The sequence below is a fragment of the Sphaerodactylus townsendi genome, linkage group LG11 (assembly GCF_021028975.2).
Source record: "Sphaerodactylus townsendi isolate TG3544 linkage group LG11, MPM_Stown_v2.3, whole genome shotgun sequence".
NCBI classification, from domain to species: domain Eukaryota; kingdom Metazoa; phylum Chordata; class Lepidosauria; order Squamata; family Sphaerodactylidae; genus Sphaerodactylus; species Sphaerodactylus townsendi.
In genome coordinates this window covers 69,570,642-69,595,085 of record NC_059435.1, presented here as the reverse complement: position 1 = coordinate 69,595,085, position 24,444 = coordinate 69,570,642, and positions in this window count along the sequence as shown.

Sequence of the window (24,444 nt, the reverse complement as noted above, 5' to 3'; positions counted from 1 at the left end):
CATCATCATCATCATCATCATCATCATCATCATCATCATCATCATCATCATCATCATCATCAATTAATTAATTAAATTTAGTATACCGCCCTATCCCCGAAGGGCTCAGGAAGCTACTTCATACTGAGCCAAAGTGTTGATCTATTTCGCTCAGCGTTGTCTACTTGGAGTAGCAGCACCTCTCCAAGGGGTTTCGAGCTTCTTTAACTGGAAATGCCGAGGACTGAACCTTCCTATGCCCAGCGTCTGCTCTACTACTGAGCCACAGCGAGAATTACAAAAACGGTTTCGTTGAAACACTTCTTCAAGGCCCCAAGCAATAAGAGGGCAATGAACCAGCAAAAAGAGGGGTCATGACAGCAACCAGTGTTTTTTGTTTCAGAAGATGAAAATAGGAGACCTTTGACACAAAGGAGTGACTGGACACAGACTGAGCCAGGCTTGTTGTTTAAGGGAGTGATAGATGTGCTAACAAGTGATGCAGTGAAGAGCCACTGGCTTTCCTCACATAGCAGAAAATCGTGTGTGTGTGTGTGTGTGCGTCCAGGCCTCGATTTGCAGAGGTTTCACCTCATTTCCTCTTTATACGTGGCACTGCATACAGTCCCACATGGGGAGGCCCGATTTTATGTGGCAAAATTGGGAAGAGGCCTAGAGGTGGGGGGGGGGGGGAGAGAATTCAAAGCTTCCACTGTTTCTGCACTCCAAGCTGTGTCAGCTAAAAAGGCAGCAGTCGTTTCTGCTGATTCTTGCAAACCTATAGAAATATAACAGCCTTGCTTATCTTCTGCTGGTTTCTTGCTCACCTGCAGACATTGCTTAGATCTGCAGACACTCCAGGGGAAAAGCTACACTAGACACATGATCCCCCCCAAAGAAAAGGGGGTTCTCTCCCTTTAAGAGCGCAGAAATGAGCCCACAATCTGCTTCTTGCCGTCACTGCAGTTGCACTAAAAGTAACACCAATCAATCTCTCTCCCTCTCCCTCTCTCTTGATGCAATGCTAATAGGAAAGAGAGTAAAATTGCTAATATGATATGGAGCTGTTATTTTGATGTAATAGGCCATTTAGGAAAAAATTGCTATAGATTTTCTGTCTTTTGTCTGATCCATTCCCTTCCTCGCAAGAGGGGAAAAAAACTAGGAAGGGAAGCTGGCATTTCTTGGCTTCATAGCTGCCACAACACTTAGAAACTTCTGCTGCTGTAATGAGAGAGACGTGGAATAATTCACTTTTAAATAGCTGTTACCTATTATTTTCACATTGGTTTCCTGTTACTGTTAGCAAAGAATCCATTTGGTAACCGCTGTTTGAGTCTGCATGTAAATAATAGCTTGCTGCCTAGTATTAGTGAGAGATCAATAGTGTATGTTCTGCCCCTTCTCTTATCCTTGCAATGTTGTCTGAACCACAACCATGGAATAGTAACCTGGTATTCCAAGCCAGTGGGATCCCATGCAATCTGCTGCTAATAGTCATTCAAGAAGGTACTGTGGATTGTGCTGTCTAGTAGTTTAATTTTAGGGGCTTCTTTTTCATAGGAAAGTTTGTGCCACTTGAAAGACACTCAGTTGCTCTGGGCCGAGCCTCAGACTGTCTCATTTCTCAGCTGCTGTTCAGCCACGGCTCATTCCTTGCATAGTCAGCTCCATTTACCAACAACATTTCATTAAGTTCTGCTAATAATTTTTAGCAGAAACTTTAAAACCCTCCAGCTATTTCACCTTGTGGAATCCAGGAACTTTCCATTTCCTTTTGATTCTTGAGTAGTCTGCCTGTGTCAATTAGTTAGGACAAATCATTAGCCTGTTCAGACCTGTCTGTAACTCTCATGTCAATTCCTTACACGCAATTACAGCGCTCACAATTCCCATACACAGGAGAGCCTATATGCTGGCTAGATTTAACATCATGCCATCTCTGCTACATAGAGGAAGACTTAAAGGTCTTCCAAGCGATAAGAGGTTCTGTACCTGTAGCATAGGACAGCTGGATTCCATCCCACACATTCTCCTGAACTGCTTATTATACCAAGAACTCCGATCCAGCCTGTTATCCCAAGCTATAGATTATACTGAATCAGATGAAGTAGTTACACTTTTAAATCGTCAGGATTTTCATTGTTGCCTTATAGTGGCAAAGTTTTTGTCAGAAGTTTGTAAACTGAATGTATGACAAACGCGAAGTTTTTTACTATTTACTTTTTAACTGGAACTGTATTTTTATACTATCGTGTATATGCCAATAAAGGCTTATTGAATTGGATTGAATTGGATGAACTCTCATCGGCTACAGGGGACTCATACTGATCTTTCTACTGTTTATGTCAGTCCTGTCATTACACAAAATGGAGGTGGAGCCAATTGTCCATGCTGGCAGGGGCTGATGGGAATTGTAGTCCATAACATCTAGAGTGCCAAAGGTTCACCACCACTGACCTATACTGCTTCCTACCAGAGTAGACATGCTAAACTTCACAGACTAAGGACCTGATTCAGTATAAAGCAGCTTTGTTTTTTTGTTCTTGTTTTCTTCCCACATACAGTGGCATTTCCCTCCTCTTATTTTCCACAAACATGACCTTCAAATTGGTGGTGTCCCCTCTCATTAAGATCATCAGCAACTTAGATATTTGTTCTAACTTGGACTTGGTGGGTTTTGAAACTGGTTGCCGTTGCTATCCACAGAGAGCTTATTATATGCAGCCAACAGATGTGAGTGAGCTTCTGCCCTGTTCTCGCCTGTTAGGATTTGTCCGATGGTTAAAAAAAAAATGAAGCAGATGGGGAACTTATTTTTTTTTCCAGCCGTTGACTGCACGGTGCTTAGTTCAGATATAGCAGATTACAAAGTTAATGATAAGCTCCGTCAAGATTAGAGGAGTCACCCAGAAGCGGAATTTACATATAAAGAGTGGTTAACTCTTCTGTGCCTTTCTCTGATATAACAGTGTTTTGAAGGGGGGAGGGGGTGCAGATTAAATTTAAATGAACATTTCATGGTATAAAACTGGCAATGGTGCATTGAATGAATGTGACATTGGCTGGATTTTTTACAGTAGGAGACCCCAAAGAATGTATGCCGCAGCCAGTTCGCTATGGACGAACCTGTGGCAAAATAAATGTGAGGAAAATAAATATGGCAAAATAAATCTCCTCACACGGCCTTTTTCATGGTACAACTGCACAGTTAAAAAGTCACATGTGAAGTAGCATGCTTTGGAAGGGAAGGACTGGGCAGCGTCTCTTTGCAGCGAGCACATCAGTATTCCTTGCAGGGCAATAGTATCAGTAAGCTGGGCAGGTCAGATTCCTCTGTATTCTTTCTCTTGTCCATTTTGCTCCTATCTTTCTTTTTTTACCCAGAATGCTAACCTCAGGAACTTCCTTCCAGTCACTTCCACTTACTCTTCCTGGGGTTTTTTTGCTCTCTTTCTCTGACTCCCAAGATACGCTTTCAGAATCTTTCTCCATCCCAACTTAGATAGATGGCTGGGATGCCTGTACTGCCTTTCCTAGCTCAGTATGGATTTATCAAACAATAAAGAGCATCCATTTCTCTTGTAAAGCAACAAACCTTAGGCGGACTTCGTTCTAAAAGCATCCTCCTCTTTCTGCTAGCGCATAGCCAGCTCCTGCTTATGGCATTGAGAGAAGGCAGCTTTACAGCCTATGTATTCTTTATATAGATAATGAAGAAGAAGAGTTTGGATTTATATCCCCCCTTTCTCTCCTGTAGGAGACTCAAAGGGGTTTACAATCTCCTTGCCCTTCCCCCCTCACAACAAACACCCTGTGAGGTGGGTGGGGCTGAGAGAGCTCCGAGAAGCTGTGACTAGCCCAAGGTCACCCAGCTGGCGTGTGTGGGAGTGTACAGGCTAATCTGAATTCCCCAGATAAGCCTCCACAGCTCAGGCAGCAGAGCGGAGAATCAAACCCGGTTCCTCCAGATTAAATACACGAGCTCTTAACCTGCTATGCCACTGCTACTCCTAACGTTATTGTGTAGAAAAACCATTGAAAATAATGTCTAGGTATATGCTATCACCAAGAAGCCTTTCTACCAGGTCTCTTCCAAATATACTGATGGGATGGAGTGATGATCTTAACAAACAGACAGGTTTATATGGGAGTAGGTGGTCCTTCAGGTAACCTGCTCCGATGCTGTATTCACACAAAATGCATGTGCTGGGGCCACTGAAAGATTCACAGTGTGTGTTTATAAGGCAAAAATTACTTGTTCCCTATTGTTGCACATGCATAGCCTTTTGACTCATTATTTCTTCTGCAATGAAGTGCTTTCTGTGTAAAGGAAGCTTGAATATGTGATGGGTGACCCTAGATGGCACTCAAAGCAGTTATGTTCTGTTCCCTAAGCAAACTAAAATCAGGTGCCTTGCACTTGGCCAGAACACAGTGTAAGACCCACAGATAAATAAACAGCAGTTCAAAAATGGTTTAATAATATTGAAAGTTTAGGACTTTGACTCCTCCCGTGAAGTCTAACTAATAATGAATACTTGCGATGCTGGAAAGGATTGGAGATGGTTTGAAGAACTTGCAGACACCAACTTTTCCTTAACTACTTCTAAGGAAGTCTGTGCTGCTTTGCCGCTTGTGAGATCTCTCAGTGTCCTTTAGTTGGACTCTGTTTCCTTGCAATTCTGTCAAAACTTGATTACTCAAATGCCATGGATCTTTAACACCTAATACGTCTGAGATATTGCTGTCTCCAGCCTTCCCCAGACACCTGAACTAAACAGATGTAAAACAGGAACTGCTAACTAATACGAATGTTATAGTGCTTTGCTTCTAGAGGGCTTCTTAAAGGGACAGAGTCTAACTAAGGTTCCCTCCCACAGAATTTTGTACAAAAGGCAACTAAGCCCATTCTATATAACTGAGGCTTAAATAAGGAAAATAGTGAGGCTGTCTCTAGGGGTATGACAAGTTATATGCTACTTACAGGAAAATAAATAATTGTGTGACTTTGGAATACTCTGTGTATGGATGGGTGACAGATAAATTAACATCAAAAGAGCTTCCTTGGATCAAATGAAGGTGCATCAGGTCTCACATCCTGTTCTCCTCAATGTCCAGCTGAGTGAAACCATTTAGTTATGTGTAAATGCTAATGTATCATCTCACTTAATGATATCACTTCTGAATCACCCTGGAAGTGACATCACCATGCCTCCAGCAGCATCACAACAGGGTTGGCATGCATCCCCATGTAAGACGACTCTCTTGCCATTAGCCAGCCTTGGACTGGCACCCTCAGTTGATGGAGACAGTTACTCCATTCCATATCAGTATGATGGCCTCACATGTATCATACTTTTCCAGAAAATGTTTGGCTGCTGAGAGAGTAGAGTAATCCAACCTGAGATAGTTATTTGTCTTGCAGGTGTGAAACAGACAGTAGAGTTTTTGCCAGATAATTTATGAGCTTGACAACATCCTGGCCTACAGCATAAACAGCCTTGTATGTCACTGAGGTAAACATGAAATCTGCTTAATGTATTGTCGAAGGCTTTCACGGCCAGATTCAACTGGTTCCTAACAAAATCCACCAGGCCACTGCCACACAGCCCGGAAAACCCACCAGAACCAGATGAAACCTGTTCTTCGTAACCTCTGAACTATTCACCTCCAAATGATCAATGACATTTACATGTGCTTGTTGTAAGAAGTAAGACAATGCTAAGTATTAGTTGAAGAGGAAGTCTCTTTCTTGTACAAATATCATTTCTGTTGACATTTATCATTACGCAGCGCAGTATTACAACATCTGCTCACTTCATCCCTTGGAAATTTTAGGCTCTGTGGTGTTTATATAAATAATCATTACCTCACCATGTGGCAGTCTTCTGTCAACACTTCCTGCTGCTTTCTGTCCCTGGCCTGGCAAAACTTGCAACTGATGCTGCTCCCAAGATCATTAGTAGGAAGCAAACTGTTGCTACAGTCATTAGTTGGTATTTGTTCTGTTTTATTGATCGGCCATTGAGAAGCTGAAGCTGGAATAATAAACCACCTTGGGCTAAGATTGTTAGCAAGCAAGCAGGAGAACCAGCAAAGATCAAATTGTTTCCCGTGGTTCTCCGAAGAGATCAAATAGCACACTATTAGATTCTGCTAAATGAAATCAGGTGATCTTCTGGTTTTTCAAGTGTGGTGCAAGAGTCCACTCCTCAGCTGAAGCAGACTATAGTTTCTAAGAGACCTGGAGGTGGGGGGACTTTAACATGGTTGTCCCTGGTTGGGCTGGTTTTATTGTTAGGAAACTGAAGTAGCTGCTTTCACTGGCTTGTTTTCAACCAGCAACCTCCCATTCCACTTGTTCACTGGCATCCTCTCAGGTCACTTGCCCATCATAATCACTCTCGGCTTGGCCACTTCCACCTGGGAGCTGGAGCAACAATTATTTGACCTCTCTCCATCAACACTACATAAAAACATTGCAGCAAGCTACAGAAAAAGAAGAAGAAGAAGAAGAAGAAGAAGAAGAAGAAGAAGAAGAAGAAGAAGAAGAAGAAGAAGAAGAAGAAGAAGAGAGTTCACATCTCAAAAAGGATATTGAAGAGATAGAAAAAGTGCAGAGAAGGGCAACGAGGATGATTGAAGGATTGGAGCACCTTCCTTATGAGGAGAGGCTGTAGCGTTTGGGACTCTTTAGTTTGGAGAGGAGACGTCTGAGGGGGGATATGATTGAAGTCTATAAAATTATGTATGGGGTAGAAAATGTTGACAGAGAGAAATTTTCTCTCTTTCTCACAATACTAGAACCAGGGGGCATCCATTGAAAATGCTGGGGGGAAGAATTAGGACTAATAAAAGGAAACACTTCTTCACGCAACGTGTGATTGGTGTTTGGAATATGCTGCCACAGGAGGTGGTGATGGCCACTAACCTGGATAGCTTTAAAAAGGGCTTGGACAGATTTATGGAGGAGAAGTCGACCTATGGCTACCAATCTTGATCCTCCTTGATCTCAGATTGCAAATGCCTTAGCAGACCAGGTGCTCAGGAGCAGCAGCAGCAGAAGGCCCTTGCTTTCACCTCCTGCATGTGAGCTCCCAAAGGCACCTGGTGGGCCACTGCGAGTAGCAGAGTGCTGGACTAGATGGACTCTGGTCTGATCCAGCAGGCTAGTTCTTATGTTCTTATGTTCTTATGTTCTTAGAGTTTTGGATTTATACCCCACCCTTCTCTCCTGTAAGGAGACTCAAGGTGGCTTATAAACTTCTTTCCTTTCCTAGCCCCAGGTAGGGGCTGATGGGATTTGTAGTCCATGAACATCTGGAGAGCCGCAGGTTGCAGACCCCTGCTGTACAGCATACACTGTCAAGGCTCCGAACTGTATTTTTGTATGTTATTTCTAAAGTGATGAGCTTTTGTGGTTGTTTTTCTCCCGTCAGACTTTGCCTGCATTCCAAAAGATGCCCGCAATTTCCCTGGAAGAAAAAATGTGACGGAACTGTTTCTAATGATAGTTCAGCAAAAATAAAATGTCTGCTGCTGACTGCACTGGGTCATCATGAACGGAAAATCACCATCAGATCCCAGTAGGGTAAGAGAAAGGAAGAAAGCGGCATGAAATATTGATCAGAGAGATATTTGCTTCTTGTAGGGAACTTTATTTTCAAAGTAGAACACCTTCTTGCTTTCAAAGGGAGACATAACTCTTGAAGAGATGCTTAGTGGAATCAGTCGGCTACAGCTGCTTGAAAATAGCTCCACCAGCAGACAGACCATAGCCAACTGGGGTTGGCGTGGGCAAGGATCTGGAAGACAGGGCAAACACGGGGCAAATGTCTTTCAGTCAGTCCATTAAGCTGCTTTATCAATTTGTGCATGGAGCAAGATTGTGTCTGCATATTACTTTCATTGCAATAGAAGCCATAGTGAGCAATAATGCAACTGGAAGTTAACCCATACCAGCCCATGGAACTATATAGGGTTTGAAAATAATGCTTTCTTCTTCTTCTTCTTCTTCTTCTTCTTCTTCTTCTTCTTCTTCTTCTTCTTCTTCTTCTTCTTCTTCTTCTTCTTCTTCTTCTTCTTCTTCTTCTTCTTCTCTCTCTCTCTCTTCTCTCTTCTCTCTCTTCTCTCTCTCTTCTTCTTCTTCTTCTTCTTCTTCTTCTTCTTCTTCTTCTTCTTCTTCTTCTTCTTCTTCTTCTTCTTCTTCTTCTTCTTCTTCTTCTTCTTCTTCTTCTTCTTCTTCTTCTTCTTCTTCTTCTTCTTCTTCTTCTTCTTCTGGGTGCGGTTGGCAGAGGGATATTTGCCTGGGAGAATTGGTGGCTGGGAGAAGGTACTACATTCCTCTGCCATCCGCTAATTCTATGTATGTCGGTATGTGCCCTGGAAGATCTCAGAAGATAAGTAGGATTGACCCTTGCCAGTATTTGGATGGCAGACCTCCAGGGAATACCAGGGTCACGACTCAGAGGTGGGCAATGGCAAACCACCTCTGAACATCTCTTTGCCTTCAAAACTCCACCCCAGTCAGCACAAGTCAGATGTGACTTGGCTGCAAAAAAAAAAGTCCTGTTAAGTCACAACCCACATAAGATGAGCCCTGTAAGGTGCTTTCATAGTAAATGAGAAGCAGAGGTAGTTTGTCATTGCCTTTCTCTGCAGAGCCTTCCTTGGTGGTCTCCCATTCAAGTAGTGACCCTGCTACTTGGCCTGAAGAGATCAGGCTTTATTTTATTATTCCACATCCCCATCTGTTGAGTTTACTTAGTACCGATTTTCTTCTAGTACTCTCTCTCTGCCCCTTTCTGCACAAATCTCCTATAACTTTTGTAAAATGTTTGTAAATGGTTTCAGTGTTTATATGTTACACTGAACACACACCCATCCTGCCTGTATATCTGATTGGAAGAGAGAAGAAGAGAGAGTTTGGATTTATACCTTGCCTTTCTCTCCTGCAAGGAGTCTCAAAGCGGCTTACAAACTTTTCCCCTTCCTCTCCCCACAACAGACCCATTGTGTGGTAGGTGGGGCTAAGAGAGTTCAGAGAGAAGTGCCACTAGCCCAAGATCACCCAGCAGGCTTCATGTGAAGGAGTGGGGAATCAAACTTGGTTCACCAGATTAGAATCCAGCGCTCATGTGTAGGGAATCAAACTCTGTTCTACAAATTAGAGTCTGCCTTCTCCTAACCACTTTACTAATAGAACTGGGGCCCAGTATGTGGATGAAGGAGACGTTTACATCAAACATTCAGCTGCACATGCATTAAGTGTAACATCAGAATTGCTCAAAATACATACAATAATCAAGTGTACACTCTACGGTCTGCACACACTTATTCTAAGCCTTTTGGGCAAATTCCTGGAGAGGTGGCATAAGGTTTTCTGAACCAGCCAGCCAACATGTTAACAGCAGCCTAACAATGCTCTCCTCCATTTTATCCTCACGCCAACCCTGTGAGGTTTGTTAGGCTGACAGAACATGACTGGCCCAAGGTCACCCAGGAACCTTCTATGGGGGAACTGATGATTCGAACCTTGGTCTCCCAGATGCTAGTCCAACACTCCAACAAGGTGACATAACGTTACTACAAATAGGTGGTAGAACATTTTTCACTCATCAATAAGTACCTGATGTTCCTGCTTCCTTTAAAATGTTTTCCAGACTATCCAACTTTCATAGGATTTCATAAGCTGGAAGAGCAGGCTGCCACGCCAGATTCATCTTGCAGGTTTCATACTTGGTCCTCAGTCTTGATCTCTTCCTAGCCTTGGCTTTCTCTCGCTCTTTGCCTCAGATAGTTCCTGACCTTCACTCCCTCTCAGCTGAGAGGTCCTTATCTATTAGATGCGTTTCTTGCCTAATGCTTGGTGCTGATTCATCTCTCTGTCCTGTTCCTTGGACTTGACTGCAGCTGCTTTCCTCTTCCCATGCCATGCATATTCATAGCCTGCTGTGTGTACAAACTGAACTGACAGCTTCATTAAATTGCTGCTTGGACTGTGGGTGAGACAGCGTGCTTGACCCGTGGATCGCGAGAGCAGGAGAGGGGAAAACCCAAAGAGAATTGGCACTCTGGATAAGTTTGCTTATCATATTTCACAAGGCAGCTTCTTCTGTCTGGCCCTGCAAACAGCAACTGAAAAGTTTATTTAAAACTCACGCACATAAAATGGCCAGCAGGATCTTGAAACTCCAACAGCTGTTGCCCTGAATGGGGCTTTTCACCGTTGGCGTGGGCTTTCCTTTGTTTCCCCGGTGTCCAAGCAGCTGAATGCCTCATAAGAACATAAGAACATAAGAACAAGCCAGCTGGATCAGACCAGAGTCCATCTAGTCCAGCTCTCTGCTACTCGCAGTGGCCCACTAGGTGCCTTTGGGAGCTCACATGCAGGATGTGAAAGCAATGGCCTTCTGCGGCTGTTGCTCCCGAGCACCTGGACTGTTAAGGCATTTGCAATCTCAAATCAAAGAGGATCAAGATTGGTAGCCATAAATCGACTTCTCCTCCATAAATCTGTCCAAGCCCCTTTCAAAGCTATCCAGGTTAGTGGCCATCACCACCTCCTGTGGCAGCATATTCCAAACACCAATCACACGTTGCGTGAAGAAGTGTTTCCTTTTATTAGTCCTAATTCTTCCCCCCAGCATTTTCAATGAATGCCCCCTGGTTCTAGTATTGTGAGAAAGAGAGAAAATTTTCTCTCTGTCAACATTTTCTAGCCCATGCATAATTTTATAGCCTCTTTGGAGGTGGCATGGCTGCACCGTCCCCACCCACAGTGCATCCCCCCTTCAAGCCATTTCAGGTCCCCACTGGAGAGAAAAGTGAGGTATAAATGAAGTAAATAATAAGTTGTTGATGGCAAGGACCCTTACAGAAGAATCCTAGAAGACAGCAGAGGATATGATCAAATTCAAAATTTTATGAAAGGTGGAGTTTTGCTAGACATTTAACGTGTGGTAAATGAGTCCCATGCCTAACCACATCATATTCAGGGGTGGGCTTTTATCAGATCGGAACCCTGCTCCTCCCCCCAAGTTTTGGGATGACTTGTTCACGTCTGGAAGGATGATTTCAATCACAATGATGGAGCAGTCCGGGACAAAGCTGTTGACAACTGTTCTGGGATTGGACCCAGAGGGAAATTCTCCAGGTTATAGGACAGTGATGGCGAACCTTTTCGAGACCGAGTGCCCAAATTGCAACCCAAAACCCACATTTATTGCAAAGTGCCAACACGGCAATTTAATCTGAATATTGAGGGTTTAGTTTAGAAACACATTACTCGTGAGTAAGCTTAGTGAAGCAACCATGTAACACTTCAAATGGGTGAATCACGATCCTAGGACGGTTTACTCAGAAGCAAGCCCCATTGCCAGCAACCGAGCTTACTCCCAGGTAAACGATTGTGCCCAGGCCAGCCTAGATGTGTGTGTGTGTGTGTGGGATTTTCCTCCACATGACGGACTCTGTCCATGCGTGCCCACAGAAAGGGCTCTGAGTGCCACCTCTGGCACCCGTGCCACAGGTTTGCCACCGCTGTTATAGGACCTTAGTAACAAAGTCAGGGGCCTCTGAAGCTCTCCTGATGGGAGATACCACTTCATTCAAGCTCTGGAAAGGCATGAGCCCAAATTTCATTAACTTCTTCCATTGATTTGAATATTTTTTTTCTTCTCCCTTGCCACCAGTTTTTAATTTCACACCATTTCCCCGGAGCCCAATCTTCCCTGTCAAAATGCAGGCCTTCTTGCAATGTTACTTGAGCAACATTCACACCATTTCCCCGGAGCCAAATCTTTCCTGTTAAAAGGCATGCTTTTTTGCCACGTTACTTGGGCAACGTTTGTATGAAAATGACATAAAATGGCACTGAAATGCAAAAGGGTCAGTGAGGAAAACCGGCTGGCAGAAATGGATGATCACGGCAACATGTGAAGTTCAAATAATGAAAGCTGATCAGAATATTTTGAGAGGCTTTTAAAACCAGCAGAATGAATTATAACAATGGTCACTTTCAACTAAACGCTCTAGCTGACTTCACCTTTAAAGGCAAATCTGCCTCTGAAGTCATCACAGCTATGGACGTATGCAGAACTCCACAGCCGCTGAGCAGCATCTACCTCTCTGACTGCACTCCAATAATTCCATCTTCCATCAGTTAACCATATATAGTGGACAAAACAAAGGAAGTGGTGTGCTGGTTGCAGATCGGTGACTTTAGGCTTCCCCAATAAATGAGACAAAAACAGCTTTGGGATTGTTCCTGTGTTTGGAATTCGGAGATTTTACTCTGCTGGCACCAACCATTTTAAAACTATAACATTTAGATTTGAAGAAGAAGAAGAGTTTGGATTTATATCCCCCCTTTCTCTCCTGCAGGAGACTCAAAGGGGCTTACAATCTCCTTGCCCTTCCCCCCTCACAACAAACACCCTGTGAGGTGGGTGGGGCTGAGAGAGCTCCGAGAAGCTGTGACTCGCCCAAGGTCACCCAGCTGGCGTGTGTGGGAGTGTACAGGCTAATCTGAATTCCCCAGATAAGCCTCCACAGCTCAGGCGGCAGAGCTGGGAATCAAACCCGATTCCTCCAGATTAGATACATGAGCTCTTAACCTCCTATGCCACTGCTGCTCCTTTGGTAAGAAGATCATAAGTGGATGCCCCCAGAACTATGGGGAAATTATAGCTGAACGCTTGACATCAGATGTGGGGATGGCAAATCACAGCTTTGCTAGAGGACAAACTCATTAGCCTTTCAGTTGTGGACCCCACGGAAGCAGACAAACTGTGGACTTATTCCAGTTGGACGAGAAGCTGCATTAAACAAAGGAAATGTGACACACATGTAAAATTGAATTTCAAATGTTGCTTTTTCTCAAAATGGAGTTCTGCCCATTGAAAATGTAAACTGGCTTTTTAAAAAAAGCAACAGAAGCCTTAACGACCATAGCCAGTGTTTTACTGGGCAAAACAAACCTCCTTGTAAATAGCAGTCTTGTTATTTCCCTTTTTTAAAACGTTGGCACTGCCGAATTGATAAATATAAGACGGTTTCCCACAATTTATTTAACTTTCCCCCCAAATAAAGCTTTCATTTGCTGATCTGTTTACTACTGTGCTGCCAATTTTCTGGGCTTTTGTTATGCTATATTTCTCTTTGGAGCGGAGGGACTCTAAATTTTTAAATTCTGATCAATGAAATAGCCTGCCTTGGAAGTGCTGAGCCAGCATTTACCACTCCTTCTGTCTACAAATAGTCAAACCTATAATCCGCTTGGATCCAAACTGGGAATAGGAATAAATGTTTACAGGTTTGCTGGGATGGGGTACGTGAATTATTCAGGCGAGAGCCTTCACATACTTTGTTCACCAGATGGTCTGCTTTCAGGCATTGTGGTGCTTTTTGTGCATAAGAAACTGTTTGGTGTGGGGAAAGGTCACAATTCAGGCTCAACAAGAGCCCACGATAAACCCAAGGGCCAGAGAGCTAGTAGTTCAGAAATAGACAGTGAATAGATAGCAACTGCATTAGGTCATTTTGGGTAGGGAGAATGGTGCATCAGGTAAGACTTAAGACCCCCTCAAATCTTGCCATGGTCCCACTCAAAACTGGGCCATACGGGACTCCCAGCATCTTCTCTGGTTGGTCCCCAAGAAGCAGAGTACTCACCTACCTGCGAAGCAGGTTACTTCTCCAGCCTCTGCTCACGGAGACGATTCCCTGACCTTTCTTGCTGTGTTTAGGGCCTCCACTAATACACAGGAAAGGGTGGTTCTGGGCCTTCTGCAGCAGGTTCTTCAGTTATGCCTGGACGCTGATGGTGGAACACATATGCTCTTCACGAACAGCTCCCCTGCTGTTTCAGCAACTTTCTCTGCTGGACAGCTCCCCTATCTTGCTTGCTAGCTGATTTGTTTCTGTATTGATAGGAATGGGGCACGAGCAGCCTTTTCATGTGGAATCCGTAGTGGTTTGAGGAATGTTATCTTTCCAGGAGTTGAAGTCTTGAGTAGAAGAGAAAAGACCCACGCATGAGATAACCACATAACCTTGCATTTCAGCCAATTCAGCCCTTTGGACTTTGTGTGACTTGGAAAGGGGAAAAGAGACATATGAGCCTATTCTTATGCCCCATGATTGTGGGCTTTTTTAGTTGGTTCTGGCCCCATAGGGCTTTGGATTTCCATCTAGACATTAGTGTCTTTAGTTTTCTCTTTGGAGGTTTTTGTTGTTGTCCTTTTTTCCTGGGGTTTCCCAGTACTTTTGAGACCACGTTAACCATCATGTTTTCCTGGAAGCTGATTTCCATTCAGCATTTCCCCCCCTGTAGTTAATGTTTCTGAAGCCTTTTTTTGTTCTACCTATTCCCACCCACCTCCAGCCCACTTTTCCATTACTAGACTGCAGTAGTCAAAGCACTCCTTCTCCTCTGCCCCCGCAGACAAGTGACTTCTTTTTCTTTTATAAAATGGTGCTAAAGTAGTGATATACTGGTAGAACACAATGACAATAGGCTAGTCCAGTGATGGCGAACCTTTGGCACTCCAGATGTTATGGACTACAATTCCCAGCAGCCCCTGCCAGCATGGCCAATTGGCCATACTGGCAGGGGCTGATGGGAATTGTAGTCCATAACATCTGGAGTGCCAAAGGTTCGCCACCACGGGGCTAGGCAGATGCTGAAAATTCTCAGCTTTCATTTTTTTAAAAGGAAGTGTCTAGACCTTTCATTCAAGGAGATACAAGGACAAATGCATATCTTCACAAGGGAAGGGGATAGAGACTTACTTTTAAAAACAATATAAGCTGGGAATTCAGAGAACCTGCTTCTCCTATTGCTCCAGTGCTCCAGCAATATATAAATATTTTAGTGCCATTGTTTTTAACAAGGAATGGTGCTTCAGTGACACCAGTGACTCCACCAATGACAGCACTCTCCCTTGAAATGCTCATTATTTAAGGCATATGCAGAAGAAAATACACTGATTCCACAGCTGTGAAAAAGTGGGAGGCAGATGTGTGGAAGAACCCTGCTCCAACCTATTCCAATGCTTGTGGATCAACTCCAAAGAAAATCAGGAGTAAGTCAAGTGTGTGGAAAAACCCCATATCAGACATAGACTTTAAGTTGGAACTTCCTGTGGTAACACCAGGAAGCAAACAATTATGTAGGGGAAGTGTCCAGCCTACCTTGTCTAGGGCCCCTATTTGGGTTGACAGGGGAGCATGTAAACATTTTAAACAAATAAAATAGTTTAAAGTTTTCCTCCGGTTGGAGTGTGTTGTGATCACGAACCATGGGGGCATTCACGTGACTGTTGTATTCAAGCCAGAGCTGCATGGAAAAGTCAGATCAACACATTAAAATGATAACATGCTAATTTGGCCAGTTAAGTTCAGATAGGATGCTTGTGCATTTTCCAGACAAGCAGAGTTGGGGATTGTAAAACATATATTTGAACCATGATGGTCTTGCAAAGGAAAAGAAAGTACAAAAATGCCCACACGTCCTTTTCAGCTTGCGTCACCGGCATGTCTGCAAGCAGATCTCTGTGCGTAGGATAGTTAAACCTTCATAAATGACATATTCTTTTAAATTGAAAATAAAATAACGTATAAAAGAAAATCAAATTAAACCTAGAATTCTGTATACATCAGGAAGTTGTTAGGAGCATTTTTTCATTAAAAGGCAAATAAAGATGTCATTGAGCAAGCAACTCCAAATATTTCAAACGAATAAACTGCTAGTGTTGCCTAATTGATCAATACCACCTGGGCATGTTTGGAGAAGGGTAAATACATCTGGGGTTGTCAACCTTTCCAAGTGAGGAACTTGTAAAGCTGCTGCAGTAATGAGCAGATTTATGTCTTTCCCCATCTTCCATCTACCTAAAACAAATTAACTTCATGCTGCTGCTCTAATGATGGAAGTAATCAGGGAAATGTTAATCAAGGAGACTATAACGCTCCAAAATGGTCTAAGAAATGAATTACCTTAAATGAATGTTTGAACTGGGTAATAATTTCATTGCAGGATCCGCAAATGAAGAACCCAACGGACTATATATATACGGTCCGTTGGGTTCTTCATTTGCAGATCTTGCAGTGATCTTGCAATATCTCTCTCTCTCTCTCTCTCTCTCTCTCTCTCTCTCTGTGTGTGTGTGTGTGTGTGTGTGTGTGTGTGTGTGTGTGTGTGCATCCTCTTATATAAAAGGCTAGCCATGGTGGCAACCACTCACTTCCAGCCAATTGCTGTGCACGCACGGCTTGGAGTAAAGGCTTAAGCAGAATGGGTAAAGAAAAACACAAACAAAACAGCAGAATGTGGCAGTTACTCCCTCTTTTGCACGCTCACCCTTCTCTTCCACTTCTGAATAATTACAGTCACTGTACCATCTGCAGCTGCCTGAGGAGGAGGCGCAGGCGTCAGCCGCTCCCCATTGGGGGGGTCATGACAGCTTGTGATGCAACTGTGCCATTAATTGTTGTGTGGTGATACAGGCATCTGGGAGCAGGAGGAGGAGGAGGGAACTGGTGACACAGGGCTGAGTGGGGAAGAAAGGCAGGAGGGGTGGTTTCCCCCAGTTGCTGCCATTAATCCTTGTGTGCTAATGCAGGTGTTTGGGAACAGGAGGAAGATGAGGAGTTAGTAATGCAGGTCCAAGCGGGGAGGAAAGGCAGGAGGGGCTGGCCTTGGAGGGTGTCATTAACCCACCGATACTTTTGCTTTGTACAATGGGTTTTCTAGTATGTGTTTGTGTAACCCCCATGCCCAGAATGGGTTGGCCCAGAATGGGTTGACCCAGTAAGGGGTGGAGACTCGGAGCAGCAGAGAGGCTGAAAGAGCTCTTTTGCAGAAGAACAAGGCTACCAGACTCGGACCTTGATTTCTATAAGCCCTTAACACCTTGTTAAGGTAATTTCAATATTGTTGGGAACTACTGGGAAGGTAGTTGTTGTTTTGCTGTGTTGTAAATGTTGGAGTTTATTGTTTCAGGGTTTCTTTTGTGGTTGTAATGGGTGAGAGTTCTCCTGGAGACCTTCATCATGTTGCAACCTGTTCATCAAGCCCTTGGAGTCTTCAGGAGCCAGCCAACTTGTAAAGAAGATTTGGACTTGGCAATATCAGTAGACTGTAAATAGAAGGACTTGAAATGCAACCTGAACAGGACCTTGAATTGTAACGTTAAATGTTGATGTTTTAAAAGTGTTAATTGTAAAGAAAAGTAAACCATTTTGTTGTTTAAATTTGGTTCTTTGCAACTCATTCCAGGTTCTGCCCCACAGAACCCACAGAAGGAGGTTACATTTGCTTGGTTATCTGCCAGAGTGCTGTACTGGTTCAGAGCAGTGGACTCTAATCTGGAGGACGGGCTTTGTTTCCCTACTCCTTTGCATGAAGCCTGCTGGGTTACCTTACTGTTGTCACAGTTCTTGCAGAACTCTCACAGCTCCACCTACCTCACAAGGTATCTGTTATGAGGAGAGGAAGGGAAAGGAGTTTGTAAGTGACTTTGAGACTCCTTGAGGTTGAGAAGAACAAGGCATGAAACCAAACTATTTTTCTTCTCTTTTTTATTTAATTATTTGAAACATTTTTGTGCTGATCCTCCAGCAACCTGAGGCCACTTATAAAACAACCACATCAACGCTAGGGCCTCTGCAGAGCATTCTACGACAAAGAAGGTCCAGGAAATGGCAGATTTATATACAGATTTACTGTCATCTTTTTGTGGAAAGGAGTATAGATGACAACAAAAAGCACCAGCTGGCCAGAACTGCAGGGCCTGTAAGACTGTGCTGTTCCACGGGGCCTTTGGAGTGTCCAGCCGCTGATATGGTGCCCCCTTACTGCTCTTTGCCTTGGTGCTGCTACATCAGGGTCCCCTCATATTGAGGGGCCCGCCGTCCCCCTTTTTGGGGGTAGGTTTTAAATTGGGGTTTCTGGACGCCTCTTGTTTATTTATGTATTAACTGTTATTCGCTGTTTTACATGAGTTTTTAGGTTGTTTTATTGATGATTATGGGATGGAGCCTATGTATTTATATTTTGTGTATGACCTGCTCCTGTTTGATGTTGAATTGTGTTGTTCACCGCCCGGAGCCCTTTGGGGATCAGGCGGTATAAAAATCGAATAAGTAAGTAAGTAAGTAAGTAAGTAAGTAATACCCTCCTAAACCCATTTACACCATTTAGGATTGTGCTGTAGCTATGAGTTTAAAGAGCATCAAATAGTTCATACTGGTGGTGGGCCACTGCGAGTAGCAGAGAGCTGGACTAGATGGACTTTGGTCTGATCCAGCTGGCTTGTTCTTATGTTCTTATGTTCTTATACTACATGAACCTGAAAACTGGGTCTATGGTCAGGATAATGACTTGCCAGTGGCCAACTGTGAACTTGGCAGGGGAACAAGTCATCTCTGGCCATTATGGGATGGACAAACGACAGGAATTTCAAGGTAGAACATCAACAGGCTTTAGCAGAGCACGTGACGAAACTCTTTTATCACTTTGGCTTTTCTTCCTAATCTGTTTATGCGAAATCCTAAAGGATATGGAGATCCAGGCAATCTTCCCTGTCATAGCTTTAGTGTTTCATTTTTGGAGCATTTGTTTAACTACAAAACTTAAGATGATTTGTGGGCGAAATATCTTATGAGAAATAATCATCTCTGCAGCTCAATCTCATTTTTAATACTAGCCATTTCTCCCTCAAGGCACTTTCCCTCCCATCCAGAGTTTTAGTAAAAGCTATTAAAATTGGCATGAAGCTGTCTCGTTGTAAGTAATGGAGCCACGTACAAAAACCAAGCAGAAATATATGAAATTTAATATGCTGCACTTTGGAAAACACTTTTGATCCGAACTCTTTGTCCTTTTTTAATTAGGTAATAAGTAATTAATATTAATATAATCTTGCCTTTGTGCAAATTACTTTGCCTGTACTTCTTGCTGTGCACACATAAATCTTGTTATTTCTCCAAGATGAACAAAAAAAATGGAAGTTTATATCTTCTGGAGTTCCATGAATCAATATAGTTTTCATTCCGAGTTCCATTTCTATGACTTATAGCTCGATCTTAAAATTTGCTGTAACAAAAAAAGAATCCATTTGTTGCGGCTCCCTGACTGCTGTGTCAGAACAATGTCAAAAAGCATGATGTTAATCTTATGTTACAGGGGTGTTACAGTTGGGGATGTTGTGAATTTCATGTCAAAGGTGTTTGACAGTGAAACTTGCTATGATCAAATGAGACAATTTGTCTAGTCTGTTAGATTGGCAGCAAACCACTCAAAGACCCTTTCCGCACAGCGGAAAGGGCGCCTCTCCACCGGCAGAAATTATGCCGGTGGAGGGGAGGGGGCCGTTCGCATGGGACCGTGCGAGCGGCCCCTGCAGAGGCCGGCACAAAAGAGGTGGCTCCGCACGGAACCACCACTTCTGCGTCCCCCCCCCCCACTCACCTTGTCCTCCAGCATTGGTCTGGAGGGCTGCAGGGACTCACCCATGCTGCCTCCAGGGATCGGAGGGCAGCGTGGGCAGATCTCAGCAGTCCTCCAGACCGACACTGGAGGACGAGGTGAGTTGGGGGGGGGGACAGGAAAGCGCCGTGTTTGGCGCAGTGCTTTTCGCACCGCGCCGATGGGAAGGCGGTGCTTTCCAAAAATCTCCCTCGGGAAAGGAGGTGGAAAGCGGCGCCTTCATGCCGCTCGGGGCCGCACAGGACTGGGCCGCTGTTTTTGGCCCCGTGCGGAAAGGGCCAAAATGTCTGCTGAATAAGTTTGCATTGTTTTTTCCCTTCAAAACTGTGTATGGGAAACACACTACCAACCCAAGCAGTTTGGCAGCCTCTCCTGATGGGCACTTAGATAAATACTGAAGGGTAGGATCAATGTTTTCTAAACACAGCCTTTATTGATTATTGATTTATATCATTTGGGACTGATTTAACTATCTAGAAAAAGGAAGAGTTCTTTTTTTATACCCCACTTTTCTCTACCTTTAAAGAGTCTCAAAGTGGCTTACAGTCACCTTCACTCCTCCCTACAATAAGCACCTTGTGGGTAGATGGGAGCGGGGAAAACTGACTGGGCCAAGGTCACTCAGCAGGCTTCATGTGGAGGAGAGGAGAATTAAACCTGGCTCTCCAAATTACAGTCCACTTCTTTTGGTGATTGCATCCACACAGCAAGCCACCATTTTCCTTGTGTTATTTTTGTGCCTGTTGTACCACGGAGACTGCCCTCTGGTACGGAGTGGTGAGCTGTAGTATTGCCGTCAAAGCTCCTTTCTCGACCTGAGTTCGATCTTGACCAAAGTCAGTTTCCAGTAACCAGCTAGTTGGCTGCTCCACTGGTTTTCAAATGATGGCTGGGATCAAATGGGGATTGTGAATCCTAATCCAAGATGGAGTTCAACAGCACCATTCTCGTAATTTCCTCCTCTTCCTCTTCTTCTTCAATTAATTTTTTTGAAGAAGAGGATCATGAAGAAGAAGAAGAGAAGTTTGGATTTATATCCCCCCTTTCTCTCCTGTAGGAGACTTAAAGGGGCTTACAATCTCCTTGCCCTTCCCCGCTCACAACAGACACCCTGTGAGGTGGGTTGGGCTGTGAGAGCTCAGAAGAACTGTGACTTGCCCAAGGTCACCCAGCTGGCGTGTGTGGGAGTGTACAGGCTAATCTGAATTCCCCAGATAAGCCTCCACAGCTCAGGCGGCAGAGCGGGGAATCAAACCCGGTCCTCCAGATTAGAATGCACCTGAAAAGAAATGAAACAGTGAGCAGAAAGGAAAAATAAGGAAAACAGGTATATAACCTAAAATATTAAAAATGAGTCTTATGTTGCTCGTGATGGTACAGATGGATCCTGAACATTTTTGACCTAATGTATCCTCTATGGTTGCCAAATATGGGTTGGAAATTTCTGGAGATTTGGGAGTGGAGCCTGGGAGGGCAGAGTTTGGAAAAGGACGGGACCTCAACGGGGTATAATGCCATACAGTCTCAAATCAGCCATTGTCTCCTGGGGAACCGTTCTCTGGGGTGTGAAGATCAGTCGTAATTCCAGGGAATCTTCAGGCACAACCTGGATGCTTGGAACCCTACTCCATTCTGTTCTTACTATGTGTCAAAAGGAAAGGCCTGCTAATGACCAGGGGAGAAGGAGGGTGGCTAAACACACTACCAGAGTAGGGGAGTGGCATCTGTGGGAGTTGCATTTTTAATGATCATCTCAATGCCTTAAAGGAGAAGCCAAGAGGTGAAGAGCTGACAACCTTGTTGGCACAGTCACAACTCTGTCTGCCTGTCTACCTATCTCCAGGAGGACTGAATTCTTATCTGGGTTTTTCCTGGTTTTTTTGGTGAGCTAATTGGCTGCACTTGTTTAATGACTTCGGCCATCTATTAGAATAGTGTTTTCCAATCTTTTTGACGTCACGGTACCCTTGACCTCACTCTTCATATCTCATGGTACCCCTGCCATCCTCTCCCACCTTCCCCTCCCAGGGTGAAGCACCAGGTTGGGGGGGGGGGTGGTGGAAATTGGCTGCTGACCTTGCGGCAGGCCCTGCCCCCTGGGCCAGCTCCATATCCTTGCTGGTGCTGGTGGGAGACACCGCAAAAATGAGGGGGGCCGGTAGCATTGCTGCGGTACCCCTGGGACATGCTCACGGCACCCCAGGGTACCACGGAACCCTGGTTGGGAATCGCTGTATTAGAGTGTGCTCCCTTGGGGAACACCAAGGGCCTTTGTATAATGGATGTGCTTTAGCACTGGGTCCCGGCAGGTACAAAAACTTCTGACAATGTGTTGTATTATGTAATGTTTTGTAACTCAATAACTTTGTAGTAAGTAATGGAAGTTCATGCTTCTGCTTTCAGAAATTCTTTGGTCTAGAAGATGAATTTGTTCCTGCTTAAAGTACTTTGGACTAGCAGATGAAATTGTGCCTGCTTAAAAAAAGATTCACTTGTATGTAAGTAACAAGATGTGTTCGTCTTGTTAGGATGAAGTTATCCTTGTTTAGGTGTATCCACAAGGGAGGTTTTAACATTCCTTTGTGATTTATTTATTCCTTACAGGGACACAAGCCTTGAAGAATATCAAGGTTCTGTCTTGAATCTGGCCGACGGGCTAGCTTGTGTTGCTTAAGTGTATATTTTTGCCTGTGTTGTTTTGGCTAATATAACTACTGTGATAAAAAGCAATATTTTCAGTTTTTATTCAAGACACTCACAGCCTGATATCATCAGCCTTTGGAACTGTAGGCTGAAGGTTGTGTAGTACAATTCTTGCCTATTTATGTTTTTCTCAGTGTGTACTACTCCCCAATTTACTTATTAATATGGATATCTACCTATCTATAGCATTTTTAGCTTTCCTGTCTCCAAAACAGGTCTCAAGGTTATAATAAAAGCTACGTGCCATTCAAATCCAAAGTCCTAACAAATGCATATAAGGAACATGTTCATTCATAGTACTGAATTAGCTTTTAGGCTGATTCTAAACCAAGGATGCTGTATCACCCCTATGTTTGGATTGCAGTCTGACCACAAATTGCAAACAGCCCCCTCCCGCTCTGTGAAAGTGGACAACTGTTTTTCAAATGCTGAAAACTAGGTGGCAAATGTGTTGCGCTTTAAGCTTTCTGACACGGCTTTCCCTACCCCAGTTTCTCATCCATCATCTTTGTTACATGTCACAAAATCAATAAAATGCAGAGAGGTGTTTTGACCCTGCTGGGAAGGTGGCGGAGAAACTTCCCTCGCTTTTCTCCCTGCTTTAGTGTTCTTTTTCCCTTTTGCTTGGCTGATTCAAAAATAATTCATGAGAGTGTTTGTGTCCAGACTGCAAGTATTTTATACCTGCATATCCTTGTCTGTTCTGCCACATCTGTACCCCACTTCCGTGCACCAGGTAGAAAACATTCATAGGGCTAAATTAATGATGCGCTTTCCTTAATTGCCTCAGGTCTGTTAAAATGTCCGGCTTGTCTATAAACTTTATGAAATCAGGTTGTTCCCAAAATTGTAACAAAAAGCCCAAAACCTAAAATTGACCATAGCCCTATTCTCGGATTACGCCCTAGAACGCAACGTAACACTAATGCAAGCCTGAGCCCCTGCCATTGTCTTAACCCTAACCTATTATTTTTATTTAATTTTTTCAGTCATAAATTGTTCCCAAAATTGTTATCAAAACCCGAAACCTGAGACAGACCATTGCCCTATTCTCGGACTGCACCCTAGAACTCAACAAAACATTAAGACAAGCCTGAGCCTCTGCTGTTGCCTTAACCCTAACCTATTATTTTTATTTAATTTATTCAGTCATAAATTGTTTCCAAAATTGTTATCAAAACCTGAAGCCTAATACAGACCATAGTCCTATTCTCAGACTGCGCCCTAGAACTCACCGTAACACTAAGGCAAGCCTGAACCCTTGCCCTTGCCTTAACCCTAACCCTAACCTATTATTTTTATTTAATTTATTTTTGTTGCAATTTTGGGAACAATTAATGGCTGAAAAAATTAAATAAAAATAATAAGTTAGGGTTAGGGTTAAGGCAAGAGCTCAGTGAAACAGTAAGGGAAGCCTAAGCCCCTGCCCTTGCCTTAAGCCTAACCCTAACTGATTATTTTTATTTAATTTACTCAGTCATAAATGGTTTTTTGAGTGATTTTCGAATACACCGTTGTGGGCCCACAGCAGCATTGCAGCATCTGCAGCAACTGCGGCGGTTCTGCAGCAGCGGCCATGCAAAGGCTCCGCCCATAACACTGTTTTTACCATCCTTTTACCGGCTTTTTTTGCCCGTGCGGAAACGGCCTACGCTAGGAAAGCACAGTCAGAAATTTACTAATTGGTGTTTTAAAAAGTGACCAAGCCATGGTGGGGTTTTTTTTCCAGCAGGTCTTCTGACCGGCCATTGGAGATCTGCAGGCTCAAAAAGTTCTTTGAAATCTTCACGGCCTTATACTACAGCATACATAGTTAGCATTTGGTATATCCCAGGTCTACTTTTCTTCTATTACCATTCCTGACAATCAGCAGCAAACACAGATGCACAGAGATGCCAGCTAAGCACAATGCCAGAATTTGAGCAGGCAGACTGGGAAGCCGAGGGAGCAGCCCTGGCAGCAAGAAGAACGAACAACATTCATTCATTTTAAAAATTGATCTTTATAAGCTGCAGTCAGGGCAACGGAGCAGTTCCCAGCCGGACTCCTGTGGTGCAACCAGATGCTAGTGCTGCTCACATGGATGGATGAACAGGGCATGTTAATTCTGTATGTAAAACCAGGCAGAGAAAAGATTTCATCTGTCTCGCTTTGAACAGCCAGACACCAACTGGGTGAGAACGCACCAACATGGATTCAGTTAGAAACCTGAGGAGCCATAGGAGTCAGAAATGGAAGCTGTTCAAAAGGGTAGGAGTCAGTGATTT